The following is a 14,800-nucleotide window of genomic DNA, read 5'->3' as shown; positions in this document are numbered from 1 at the left end:
CACAGGAAGTAGAAAACAGGGTAGGTAACAGTGAAGAATTAAAATGAACTGGCATGGGAACTGGCCAAGCCCTGGTCACTGCCCAGAGCATCATATTTTTAGCATCAACTATCCAGGCTTGTAGTATAAAAATCATCAGCCCTCATTTTTATGATAATCTTTCAAAGTTTTGCCCTTAAACTAGACAGCATAAGCGTTCCTGTCCTGGTTCATGACACCGTAGCCAAAAGCAGCAGCAAGATACTACTATAAACATTAAAATACAAAAAGAACTCCATATAAGGGATCCAATCCAAAGAATATCTTCTGCACTTCTTGTTGGCCTCAGTTGTTTAATCAGCGGGTCAAGGCAGACGTTTTGGCTTGGGTGCTCAAGAAGATAGATATTACCAATCCTATCCAAAGCATCTCAGCAGCAACAGGTGCGTTTTTCTCCGGGCACATGACATCGCAGCCACCAGCAGCAGCAGAGCACCACCACGACTATTAATATCAGGATGAGTGTTCCATCTAGAAAGCTGATGTCTCCAAACAGGATCCTTTGCATCCTCTATCGGGCCGCTCCTGCAACCATAAGATATTTTTTCCTCAGGGAGGTTTTCCCTGGGTCTTATCAGAGAGGGATTTGATCAGCCTGGCTTTCCACATTTAAAACAGGTTCTTGTCATATTGGACCTTCCTGCAGATGACTGAATCATGGCTCCAATGGCCAGACTAATAGATTTTGAAAGTTTGTGGTCAAGAGGATCAACATCGTTACAAAGCCTGATCATACCGTGTAGGTCTAAGATTTTTACTTTCCCTCTCAATACAGCTTTGCATGCTGAGTTGGCATTTTCAAAAGCCAATTGTTTTATAATAACATCATCAGCACCGTTTTCTCCTAATAGTCTTTCAGCCACCTCTAGCAGACGGCCCACAAATTGCGCATATGGCTCATTAGGCCCCTGGACTACCTTGGAGAGAGAGGTACCCAATGATGCTGCAGCTGGTATAGCCCGCCATGCCGCTAGGGCAGCGTGCGTAACTTGATTGAGCAGCCCAATGGGTAGGGTCTGTTGTTTGTTTTCCAAAGAATACTTGCCTTTACCTGTTAACTTATCTATGGTCCATGAGGTAGTAGCAGTATTACGTTTATTTATATCTGCCTGTGTCTCTAGTCTCTCCAACAACTCGGCCTTCCATGTAAGGAACTGGCCTCGAGTCAACGCTGATTGCGCAATTTTTTCCCATTCAGCAGGGAGGAGGCTTCCGCCCTGTCCCAAGCCTTCCAGAATGGATAGGGTAAATGGAGCCGTGGGACCATAATTTTTTACTGCTGAATGGAGCTCCTTTAAATGTCTAATTTTTAAGGTCTTAATAATGCGTGATCCTGAGCTAGTAGGAGATGTTACTGGGTCTTTCTCCTCATCAGATTCAGGTGGCTCACTGTCTTCCCCCTCTTCATCTGCTGAGGTGGCATCTGCGGCCGGGTCAGCAGGTGTTTCTGTCTGTCTAGATCGAGTAACGACTGGAAAAGCAAGAGGGGTTGATTTTGACTTCATTTTATTTTTCTTTATGCCTTCTAATTCCTGTGGGAGTTTAGTCCCCGCAGGGTAGAACAGGTTTAACTGTAAAGCAGAAACCTGTGAGGTTAAATCTCGCAATTCTTGTTGGAGGGAGAGGACGCCCTGTAATTGGGATATCTGGGCACTTAACACATTCTTAGAGGCAACCAGATGAGCAACCACCGAGGGAGAGGGCTGTATAGTGGGGACCTTATTATCCCATGGCTGGGGAGGGACGGAGGAAAAGGTGCTGGAAACATATGGAGGGGAGCAAGACCAATGTAGTCGTCTTGAGTCCCCTGGGCGGGTATTCACCGGTGCTGCAAGTGGAGGGTTGTATCTCCCACTTTCATATTTAGCTGCTTCTTCCTCTAAGTCTATTTCTTCTGAAGGATCTAGCCAGTCATCGCCCTGTTCTTTATGAATTACAGGATACAACGAGTTAATTGGCAACTTTGAGGGTTTCGGGATTAAAGGAGGGGCCAGATTCTTATCTGGGATTTTTTCATCAATGATGGAGGGGCTCCGAGAGGTGGCGGGGGACCGAGAGGACACCTTATCTCCTTTTATATTAACAATCTTTTTTAGATTATCTCCTTCATCTGCCCTAAGCATCTTGTCCGATAGTGGACCTTCATGATTATTTTTCTTTTCTCTATTATCCTCTCTTTCATTGATAAAATCCTCTGCCAGGGCCAGAAGATGGGAGACCTTTCCCTCTGAATCTGATTCTTTTAAAATATCTCTGATAACTCCATAAAAACTGAAAAATGATTCTGGGACTTCTCTTCCTTGTCTAAGAACCTCATTTATATCTTTCCCTACTTTATTCCAAGTAAGGGGATGAATATCTGGCCCACTGAGGACCAGCCATGGACATATTTCCTCAACATAACAAAAGAAATCTAATAAATCCTTTTTCTTAACTCTAATGCCCCTCTCCCTTAGCATGCTCTTTATCTCCTTAATAAAGAGGGCCTCTTTAGAAGCCGTATTTCCCATGACTCAATTCTGGACAACACACTTACCTCCAGTCGCTGCACGAGCGGTGCAGACGATCTGTACCCAATCGACCGGTCAGTCTTGCTGCTTCAGGTTGTCCTGTGCCCACCGCTTCTCGAGCCCCACGTTATGGGCGCCACTTGACCCGTCCAGCAGGCCAGGTTATTTACTGGGTCTCGAGCGGGTGTCACCTGTAGGAGTCAAACGGGGGGAGAGAGAAGTGGAAGCCAAGCGCGTAAAGAAAGAGTCAGTCTGAGTTGCGTCAAGGCTTCGTTTATTAGCTAGCAAGGTCTCATTTTTATAAAGCAGTTTAGGCAGGGCGGGGGATGAGGACAGGGGCAATGGAAAGTACCGGGCCTGGGTACAGAAGGAAATATTTCTTATAGAACACCTTATGTTTAGCCTGTTCCAGGAACCAATGTATGCATGACCAGTTTGTTCATAATAACTTTTCAATTCCAATTGTTTCAATTCAAACTGCCACTTAGTTCTGCTACAACTTAAAGGTCTCCGGGGCTCCAACAGAAAAATAGTAAAATGAAATAATTAAAACAAAAACAATCCAGAATAGAACAAAACAAACATAACACAAAGAGCCAAAGAAAAAGCACAAGAAACACATATAGATGAAGTGATACATTCTAACACACAAGAATCCAAAGAAAATATAAACCTGGCAGAGAGAGAGAGAGAGAGAGAGAGAGAGAGAGAGAGAGAGAGAGAGAGAGAGAGAGAGAGAGTATAAGGTTAAAAAATGCCCTGACAAACATTATGAGACAAAGAACCTTGAAAGATGCCATTGAGTCCAGTTTGTGTTGGCCATCTACTGATAGGTATTTACCTGGCTTTTATCCCCAATGAGAACACCACTGAAGAAAAACAAATTTCCATTAACTAAAGTTGGTTAATTGGAGTTACCTTCTGAGTTAGGGTTGTAAGCTTGTGTCCACTCCTCACGGCACTGGGACTTCATTTGGCTTAGACTGGTATAGCCCCTGTGCCTGTGTTGGTACTTCTGTATTTAGAAGGCCTTGATTCCTCATCTCTCTCTCTCTTCTGGCTCTTAAATTATGCCATGAGAAGGAACCAAGACTCACCACGGTTGGGGTAACTGAGATTCAGAAACTAGATAGTCCAGAGACCTAGGGTATATCACATGCTAATGCTCTAAAAGAAAATGTATCAATAAATTTTTCCTAATGGTATTCTGCTATATTCATAGATCAGTGCCTTATCCATATATAACCGAGAAAGATTAGATGACAGTGACATCCTTATAATGTAGAAAACGTTGGGCCCATAACATACCTTAGGCATCTCCATAAAACCCATGATGTTACACAAAAACCAGTATGCATGTGATTTTTTTTCTTTAAAGAAGCTGTAATTTATTCATTGCAATCCCCATTAGAATCCCAGCACAATTCTTCACAGACCTTGAAAGAACAATAACCAATTTTGTATGGAAAAACAAAAGACCCAGGATAGCCAAAACAAGCCTGTTCAACAAGGCAACGTCCGGAGGCATCACCATCCCTGACCTCAAGCTCTATTATAGAGCTATAGTCCTGAAAACAGCTTGGTATTGGCAGAAAAATAGACAGGTAGACCAATGGAATCGAATTGAAAACCCGGGTATTAACCCACACACATACGAACATCTGATCTTTGACAAAGAAGCTAAAAATATACAATGGAATAAAGAAAGCATCTTCAAGAAATGGTGCTGGCATAACTGGAGGCTGGCATGTAGAAGAATGTGGATCGATCCATGTTTATTGCCATGTACAAAACTTAAGTCCAAATGGGTCAAAGACCTCAACATAAATCCAGCCACACTGAACCTCTTAGAAGAGAAAGTGGGTGGTACCCTTGAAAGAATTGGTACAGGAGACAGCTTCCTGAACATAACACCAGTAGCACAGACAGTGAGATCAACACCTACTGAAACTGAGAAGCTTCTGTAAGGCAAAGGACACAGTCAGCAAGACAAAAAGGCAGCCCACAGAATGGGAAAATTTTTCACTAATCCCACATCTGACAGAGGGTTGATCTCCAAAATTTACAAAGAACTCAAGAAGCAAGTCTCCAAAACATCAAAGGACCCAATTTAAAAGTGGGCTACACAACTAAATAGAGAATTCTCAATAGAGGAGTCTAAAATGGCTGAGAGGCACTTGAGAAAGTGCTCAACATCCTTAGCCATCTGGGAAATGCAAATCAAAACAACTCTGAGATATCATCTCACTCCTGTCAGAATGGCTAAAATCAAAAACACCAATGACAATTTATGCTAGAGAGGATGTGGTGAAAGGGGGACACTCCTCCATTGCTGGTGGGAGTGCCAACTGGTTCAGCCACTTTGGAAATCAGTATGGAGATTCCTCAGAAAAATGGGAATAAACCTACCACAAGACCCAGCAACTTCACTCTTAGGCATATATCCAAAAGATGCCCATTCATACACCAAAGATGTCTGTTCCACTATGTTCATAGCAGCATTATTTGTAATAGCCAGAACTTGGAAGCAACCTAGATGTCCCTCAACCGAAGAGTGGATAGAGAAAATGTGGTACATCTACACAATGGAGTACTATTCAGCAGAAAAAAGTAATGGAATCATGAGATTCGCAGGCAAATGGATGACACTAGAAGAAACCATCCTGAGTGAGGTAACCCAGTCACAAAAAGAGAAACATGGCATGTACTCTCTCATATATGGATTTTAGACCTAGATCTGGGGAGTGCCAGCCTACAATCCTATGGCCAGAGAGTCTGGGAAACAGAAACTTCATTTAGTGACTGATCGAAGAAGAGGCAGACTCCCTTGGTTAAGTACTGAGCTGAACTCAAGAAAGCCAGTAACAGAGAGGGAGGACTGATGATCAAAGGGATTAAGACTGGGCTGGTTTAACCCCCAGAAACAGCTGACCAGACAAAGGTTAACTCTTGAATCCCAGGCATCAGCCTAGGAATCCAGCATGGGACTGATCAAGACTCCCTGAATCTGGGTGTCAGTGAGGAGGCCTAGGGAATCTATTGAGCCTTGGGCAGCAGATCAGTACCCATCCCAAGTATACACACGGACTTTGGACTCCCATAGAACAATGTGAGGTGCACTCTCACCCTGAACTCTTGGGGAAGGGTCTAGGCCCTGCCCTATATGAAATGACAGACTATAGACACCCCCATGGAGAGCCTCACCCTCCCTGGGGGAATGAGGAGATAATGGGGGGGTTTGCGGGGAGGGCATGGGAGGAGGGGAGGGAAAGGGAGAGGGACCTGGAACTGACTTGTGAAGCTATCTAAATTTAAACTGGAAAATAAAATAAAGAAAAAAAAAGAAACTGTAATTTTAATTAGATTTTTCATTGGAGACTTTGTTTTGAAAAAATAGCAAGAATCTCAATTCTTGGAAGAAATTACTCATTCAGACAATTGATTATTTCATAATTGCTGCTATATGTTAATCTATTCTATGAGCTTTATTTATAATGTGATTATGTGCTTATATTGTAGAACTTGAAAGGGGATGGACTAGTCATTCTTTGGATACCATTCTGCAAGGAGTTTGGCATAAAAAGCAATAGATACAAGTAAAAAGAATAAATATTTATTAGCAAAAGACAAAAACTCCCAATAACATTACAGAAAAATGATAGTGGTTATTGATTATATCATAAGAAAACAAATTATTGATGTTTTAGCATGAAATTCTTGTAGCTCTTATCATAAACAGTTGCTGTAAATTCAATTATGCTTGTAAGAAAACTCCACTTCTTCTACCTTGTAGGTTCCTTAGTACTTTAAACTCTGTTACAGAATTTACTCTATTATGCTCTAGCATTTGAAAATTACTTTTCTCATTTTGTAATATACTGTTGTGGGAACACCAGACCTTGTTCAGAGACCCACTTCCCCATCAGCCTGGGAGTAGGCAGCTGTAAGACAATGTTTTCTAAAAACATGTTTACTAAAAACAATACAATGCCCAGGGCAATAAGTTCCTGAAAAGGGCTGGCCCACGGGAACTGCCCTGACCTCGACCTTTTCCAACGACTATCCGCCTCTTCAGACCCACCCACCTCCACCTCTGGTGTCAGGGTATATAATAACCAGCCAGAATAGGAATAAAGGAGAGCCTTCTTGAGGAGCCTTCAGATCTGTGTCATCAATCCCGACACCCTCGCCACATTCTCGGACACAGGCTGCGCAGCAGACGCGGCATACTGTTCCCCAAGAACTAAAATCACACTTTCTTTTCACTGTTTTACCCTCACTACCTAGCCAATAAACACAGAATAGTTGCAGGTGATTACAATAATGACTTAATGTATAGTGATAGATTGCTATATATCCCCCAATATAATATAAGCTACAATATAATATAAGCTACAGACAAATTATAGGTTAAAGAAAAGGTAGGTATAGAGCAACACTATTTAGTCTTAGACAAAGCAACCACATTTATCTTGAGAGCACTGTGTGATGTTGATAATTGGACAGATCTGATACCCTTCCCCCACACCCAAATGCTGCTGGGCCTTCTCCACTAGTGCTCATTTGAGCATGAAGAAAATCCTCTCTAGGCTAAAGAAATATAGAGTATTAGAGATCTGTGGATCATTAGAAATGTTCGATACTTTAAAGAAAAGACATCTAAATTGGTTAATGTGACATGATTTCAAAGGGATTCAAGATGATATCAGAATATGGAAAGATTTCCCATGCTCATCGATCAGTAGGATTAACATAGTAAATAATGGTCATGCTTCCAAAAACCATCTACAAATCCAATGCAATCCCCATCAAATTCCAACACAATAATTTACAGATTTTGAAAGGGCAATTCTCAACTTCATGTGTAAAAACAAAAAATCCAGGAGAGCTCAAACAATACTGTACAATAAAAGAACTGTGAGAAATATCACCATCTATGATTTCAAATTGTACTACAGAGTTATAGTAATAAAAATGCTGTATAGTACTGGCACAAACACAGACACTTTGATGAATTGAATTGAATGGAAGATCCACATGTAAGTTCACACACATGTGAACAACTGACTTTTGATGAAGAAGACAGATATACACTGGGAAAAAAGAGAAAGCATCTTGAATAAATGGTGTCCAAACTGGATATCTGTGTATAGAAGAATACAAATAGATTCATACTCATCACTTTGCACAAAATGCAAGTCCAAGTGGATCAAAGATCTCAACATAAAACCAGATACACTGAACCATGTAGAAAAGTAACTGGGGAACAGCCTTGAATACATTAGCACAGGAGACGACTTCCTGAACAAAACAAAGCCACTAAGATCAACAATTAATAAACAGGACTTCATGAAACTGAAAAGAGGATGAAACCAGGCTGTTTCTGAGACAAAGGACTGCTCTCTGAAGGTTGACAGTGTGGCCCCATTACTCATAGAACATGCAATAAATATAAAATGATACATTTCACATTATTTCATTGAGGTCTTAAAGATCTGTTATATGATCTACAAAAGGTCTTATCTCACTTTAACCTAACTTCACTTAAAGAACACAGTTACTGGAGGTATGTGCAATGTTTATAGACATGACCGTGTTTTTTGTTGTATTTTTTATTTTGTTTTGTTTTAGTACTGGAGAATGATCTCAGGCCCTTATACATGCTAGCCAAGAGTGTTACTACAGAATTATAGGCCCAGCTCTTTTATATTTTATTTCTCATTTTTCTGATGGGGTCATGCTGAATCAACAGTTCTACCTTAAACTCACTCTGTAGCCCAGAGAGGCCTTGAACTAGCAATCCTGCCTCAGCCTCTGAGTACCTGTGATTATAGGCCTATATCACCAAGCCCCATATGCTATGATCTAGTTTTCACTGACCTTAAAATCCACTTCCCTATAATAATTCAAGGATGCCATATAAAATTCTAGAACATACAAGTCTGACTTGAGCAAAAAGAAGAATATTATTTTGCTGTATCATATACATGGAGAAAAAATGGGAAACTATGCCTTGAAGAACAATACAGTCAATTTAACCCAGAAGATGCTACAAATCTTTACTTTCTCAGGAGTCGAAGGACATCCCTTCCTTACAGTAGATATACAAAGCAAAAACAGATCTTAATCCATGTTGACACCCTTGCTAAATATGAGTACACCAGAGCTGGTTTTCATATCTCTCTCACTGAAACTAAAATGGCTGGCCAGCAAATCTCAGCACTCCTGCTGTCTCTGTCCCATGCTTCCTACAGCGCATGAGTTTCATGACTGTTTGCATACACATCTGGCCTTTGTAAGGGTCCTGGGTATCTAAATGCAGATCTCATGCTTGTACAAGTGTGATTATCTACTAAGCCATGTTTCCAGCCCTGTTTTGTGTTTCAGTTTTTGACTTCTCATCAAGCACCACACCCCTCTTCCTCCCTTCTCCCTCTCTGTCTGTCTCATAAGTGTGTGTATGTATATGTTGAATGTGTGTTTGTTTGTGTCCTATTCAGGCATTGCAATGTGTTTAATGAGATTTTTTTTTTTTGTCATTTCAGAGGGCTCTCAGTCAATACTGGAGCATCCTGTTAAATAGCTTTCCAAAAGAGGGGTGGAGGTACTGGCAGTAAACATCTATTATCATGTATACAGGGCTGACTAGGAAACACTTCCTTTAACCCTAGAGACGTCCTAGAATGCAGGTACACAATCCCTCAGACACATCTAATGGCAAGTCTCACCAGTCTTCAGGCACATACCACTCATGATGGACTTGGGGCCTAGGTCTATTGTTATACAAACTAGAAGACATTCTCCACTGTGGCCAGGCCATCTGGAGGTAACCAGCCAACATCTAAAAGATAATAGGAGATTTGAGCTCTTGGAATTGAGCTGAAGTCTATATTGAAATGTCATATTCGGGCCCAAGACACTGGCATCTCTTTCTCTTTTTCTTTCTCTTTCTCCCCCACATCCCCACTACCTAAACTCCTCTTTCTACTTACTCTTCCTGCATGGCTATTGGATGTTTCGCTTTTTTTTAAAACTAATCACAGTGACATATTAAATCTTCACACAGTGTAATCAATTATCTCAAAACAGATGTCTACCTGTCTCTGCCTCCCAAGTGCTGAGATTAAAGGTGTGTGCCACTGTGCATGACTGTGAGTGACTTTAAAATAACAAGGCTTTGTATCAGAAAGAAGGCCAGCACAGTGCCTCCCTATGAATTTTGTTTTCCTCACCACACTCTCTAAGTAGTTTAAAAAACACAATTTGAATAGAAATTCTACTTGAACATATGAAGCTATATCCAAATTAGTTACTATAATTTTTATACATGTTGAGTTTTCTTAGAATTTTGAGATATTTTGCTTGATTTACTAATTTTCTCTTCCAGGATGTGGACTTAAAGGCATTCACCAACTTGAAGATCAAACATCGTAAATGTTGTATTGTATGACATTTCTCCTCCAATAGCAGTTAAAATAACAAATCAACATGTATTTTCAGAATAAAATAAATGTGAATTATTTATCAAAGGTGATAAAATTAAATTGTAGAGCATGTATAGTATCCAAATAAGAGAGAGAGAACTCAAACTTACCTGAGCACAACGTGCCCAAATATATGGGGATACTACAAGGAAATTAAAGATTGGAGGCTATTCTTTAAATGTTAGACAGATAAGGCAAAATGTATTTGTTGCTGCAATAATGACTCATTGTGTGAAGTGTGAAGAACTTCTGTAGACATGTCCTGAGAGCTGAACAGAATTTCCTGAGTATTAGAGATGAAGACCAGAAGAAAAAAACAGGCATTGCGAATAGAGGTGAGGACTGTAAAAGGAAAGCACTTGAGTCAAAGCACTCTGTCTGCAACCAGCACTAACCATGTTTTTTTAATTTAAAATAGAAACAAGCTTGCTTCATATGTCAATCCCAGCTCCCTCCCTTCCCCTCCTCCCTCACACCCTCAACCTCCCCACCCCCCACAAAATCCCCACTCAACTCTCCAGGGAGGGTGAGGCCCTTCATGGGGCATCTCTAAAGTCTGTCATATCATCCGGGCAGAGCCTAGGCCCTCCTCCATGAGGAATGGGCTCCCAAAGTCCATTCAGATGCTAGGGATAAATACTGATCTACTATCCAAGTCCCCAAAGATTGCCAAGACCTCCTCACTGACACCCACATTCAGGGGATCTGGATCAGCCCCATGCTGGCATCTCAGCCATCAGTCTGGGTCCATAAGCAACCCCTTGTTGAGATCAGTTGTTTCTGTGAGTTTCACCTGCCTGATCTTGAACACTTTGCTCATCACTCCTCCTCTCTGTAACTGGATTCCAGGAGTTCAGTTCAGTGTTTAGCTGTGAGTGTCTGCCTCTGCTTCCATCAGCCACTGAATGAAGGCGCTAGGATGGCATACAAGGCAATCATCAGTCTCATCAGGGAAGGGCATTTAAGGCAGCCTCTCCAGTATTGCTTAGATTGCCAGTTAGTGTCATCCTTGTAGATCTCAGGAAATATCGTTAGTGCCAGATCTCTCCCTCCTCTATTCTTCCCCCAAATCAACCTTCCTGCTACCCCATGTCCTCCTCTCCTTTACTCTTCTCCCACTCACTTTTCCCTAGCTCCCTGTTCCCTCCCTCCATGCTCCCAGTCCACTAAGGATATTCTGTCCCATTCCCCTTCTCTGGGGTACCATGAATATATCTCTTAGGTCCTCCCTGTTTCCCAGACTCTCAGGTAGTAGAATTGTAGGCTGGCACTCCCCTGATTCATGTCTAAAATCCATATATGAGTGAGTACAAACCACATTTGTCTTTTTGTGACTGGGTTACCTCACTCAGGATGGATTCTTCTAGTGCCATCCATTTGCCTCAAAATTTCAAGATTCCATTGGTTTTTTTCTGCTGAGTAGTACTCCATTGTGTAAATGTACCACATTTTCTCTATCCACTCTTCAGCTGAGGGGCATCTAGATTGCTTCCAGGTTCTGGCTATTACAAATAATGCTGCTATGAACATAGTGGAACAGATGCCCTTATTGTATGAATGCACATCTTTTGGGTATATGCCTAAGAGTAGACTTGCTGGATCTGTGGTAGACTGATTCCCATTTTCCTGAGGAAACTTCATACAGATTTCCAAAGTGGCTGTACAAGTTAGCACTCCTACCAGCTGTCAAGGAGTGTTCCTCTTTCTCCACATCCTCTTCAGCATAAACTGTCATTGCTGTTTTTGATTTTAGCCATTCTGATAGGAGTGAGATGGTACCTCAGGGCTGTTTTGATTTGCATTTCCCTAATGACTAAGGAAGTTGAGCACTTTCTTAAGTGTCTCTCAACCATTTTAGACTCCTCTATTGAGAATTCTCTATTTAGTTCTGTAGCCCACTTTTAAATTGTATCCTTTGGTGTTTTAGAGAGTAGCTTCTTGAGTTCTTTGTAAATTTTGGAGATCAGCCCTTTGTCAGATGTGGGGTTAGTGAATGTCTTTTCCCATTCTGTGTGCTGCCGTTTTGTCTTGTTGACTGTGTCCTTTGCCTTACAGAAGCTTCTCAGTTTCAGTAGGTCCCATTTATTAATTGTTGATCTCACTGTCTGTGCTACTGGTGTTATGTTCAGGAAGCTGTCTCCTGTACCAATTCGTTCAAGGGTACCTCCCACTTTCTCTTCTAAGAGGTTCAGTGTGGCTGGATTTATGTTGAGGTCTTTGATCCATTTGAACCTAAGTTTTGTGTATGGGAATAGACATGGATCTATCTTCAGTCTTCTACATGCCAGCATTCAGTTATGCCAGTACTATTTATTAAAAATGCTTTTTCTTTTTCATTGTATAATTTTAGCTTCTTTGTCAAAAATCAAGTGTTTGTAGGTGTGTGGGTTGATATCGGGGCTTTCTTTTTTTTTTTTTTCTTTTTTTAATACAAACCCATTTTTTAAAATTTAAGTTAGAAACAAACTTGTTTCACATGTCAATCCCAGCTCCCTCTCCCTCTCCTCCTTCTCTGCCCTCCCCACCAGGCTCCCTAGTCCCCCACACAGTCTCCACTCTGATCACCAGAGAGGCTGAGGCCCTCCATGGGGGATTTCCAAGAGTCTGTCATTTCTTTCAGAGAAGGGCCTAGGCCCTCCCCCAAGAGTACAGGCTGAGAGAATCCTTCATTGTGGGATGGGCACTCAAAGTCTATTTATACACCAGGGATAATTACTACCCTAAGCCCCATAGATTACCTAGGCCTCCTAACTGACACCCACATTCAGGGGGTCTGAGTCAGTCCCATGCTTTCCACACAGCCATCAGTCTGGGGACCAAGAGCTCCCCCTTGTTCAGGTCACCTGTTTCTGTGGGTTAAACCTACCCAGTCTTAACTACTTTGCTCATCATTTCTCCTTTTCTGTCACTGGATTTCATGAGTTCAGTTCAGTGTTTAGCTGTGGGTGTCTGCCTCTGCTTCCGTCAGTCTCTGGAGTACTATTCAGGGGGAAAAAATGGAATCTTGAAATTTGCTGGCAAATGGATAGCACTAGAAGAAACCATTCCGAGTGAGGTAACCCAGTCACAAAAAGAGTAACATGATATGTACTCACTCATATATGGATTTTACACATGAATCAGGGGAGTGCCTACATACAATCCCACTGCCAGAGAGTCTAGGAAACAGAACCTTCATCCAGAGACTGACAGAAGCAGAGGCAGACATCGACAGCTAAATATCAGGATTTTCAATTCAATTCCATTGGTCTACCTGTCTATTTTTGTGCCAATACCAAGCTTTTCTCTTCTGCTTTATCTGTGCTGGGATGTTCAGGTCTTGCTGGTGTAGAGTCCCTAGACTCTGGTGGCATCATACTGGTTTTTTGTGCTGTTGAACATGTTCTTATATTGTCATCTTCCCATTCCTTCTTCCAGTGGTACATGTGAGGTCTCTTCCTTTCCTGGAGGGTACGGGTCCAAGGTTCTCTTCCAGTGGGTGCAAACATGTCCAGTACCTGATGAGTCTCACAGTGGGGTGGGTGCAGGTGGGTCTGAGGCACTCCCTCTTCTGTGCTCTGTGTGGGGGCCGGAGTAGACTGGCACACTCAGCAGGTTCCTGGTTGCTTGGTCCTCCAGGGGTGAGTCCACGTGGCTGCAGTCCCCAGACCAGGAGATCCCAGAGAGGGCAAGAGGAAGGCTAATGAGATAATCTTAATGAACATATGACAAGAGTGTAGCTCATTTGTACTATCTCATGTCTATTTTTAAAATATGTCTTCTTCATGATTGTTCAGTTAGCCTGTCCCTTGTATCCATTTCAATTTTTAAATAAAATTTTTTTTGTCCTGAATGAAAAGATGGTCCCCAAATCCTTTGAAGCACCCATTTTTTTTATGAAAGGAGGTCTGCTCTGTTATTTTATGTTGCCTCTTTTGGAACAGACACATCATCTTTTGATGAAAGGGCACACTGTTAAGCTTTGTAAAAGCTGTACTGGGAATCTTGACTATTTTGCTTACAGCTGTTTTTTTTTTTTAAAAACTCAATGTTAGATGTTAATAAGATTTTTAATAGTGACTACAATATCACAGTGTTTGTTGCATTACTCACTGAAAAATGCAATGACTCAATTTTATAGTTGTTTCTTATGCAATTTAGAGAACTGCTCAGGGACTTCATAAAAAAGAAGATTCCAAACTTTATAAAATGAGTCTAGAATGTCTGTCTCATTTCTCTAATAGAGTTTTGAATAATGGTAATTAATAATAGACTAAAACAACTCCAAAATATATTATGAATTTCCAGTCTAAGATCAACAGGATCTCAACTTCATCCAAACTTTGCAAAATTGAGAATACATGTGACCCTTACTACCAACTTCTGCCTTTAATGTCTGTCTTTAGCATTTGATGGACAGTTGATTTACAAAGTAGAAACAAAATGTATTTCACTATTTTATTAAAGGTATATCCAGTTATTAACCAGCTTTCATTTATTCAGTATTTAACAACTTATGTTCCCTCATGACTCAAGTGTCTTTGGAGATATGATGATTATACAATAACTGATGTCCCAAAGATTAAGGAAAGAACTTAATCAGAGGGTAAAGCTTGTTCAAATTTGAATGCTCTTTTGGATTACTTTTATACTTTAATGAACGTTAGATTGGCAAGTGTGTTCTCAGCTCAGCTGACAAACATCTCTGTAACTCAAACAAAATTGTTTTAGAAATGAAATGTTAACCAAAAGTGATTATTAAATGCTTGTGTTTAAATCTCTCCACAT

General features: G+C 41.1%; 1 long non-coding RNA gene across 1 annotated transcript; it reads right to left on the bottom strand.

The window, feature by feature from the left end:
• Positions 1 to 315: 315 nt before the first annotated feature.
• On the bottom strand, positions 316 to 2,896 carry LOC121140219. Its single transcript, XR_005877017.1, has 2 exons — positions 2,576 to 2,896; positions 316 to 564 (listed from the first exon to the last, which is right to left on the bottom strand). It is a non-coding gene; the product is annotated as an uncharacterized LOC121140219 (long non-coding RNA).
• Between the last annotated feature and the right edge of the window lie 11,904 nt (positions 2,897 to 14,800).

The sequence above is a fragment of the Mesocricetus auratus genome, unplaced genomic scaffold (genome assembly GCF_017639785.1).
Source record: "Mesocricetus auratus isolate SY011 unplaced genomic scaffold, BCM_Maur_2.0 Super-Scaffold_100004, whole genome shotgun sequence".
NCBI classification, from domain to species: Eukaryota; Metazoa; Chordata; class Mammalia; order Rodentia; family Cricetidae; genus Mesocricetus; species Mesocricetus auratus.
This window is presented reverse-complemented; position numbering and strand designations above follow the sequence as displayed.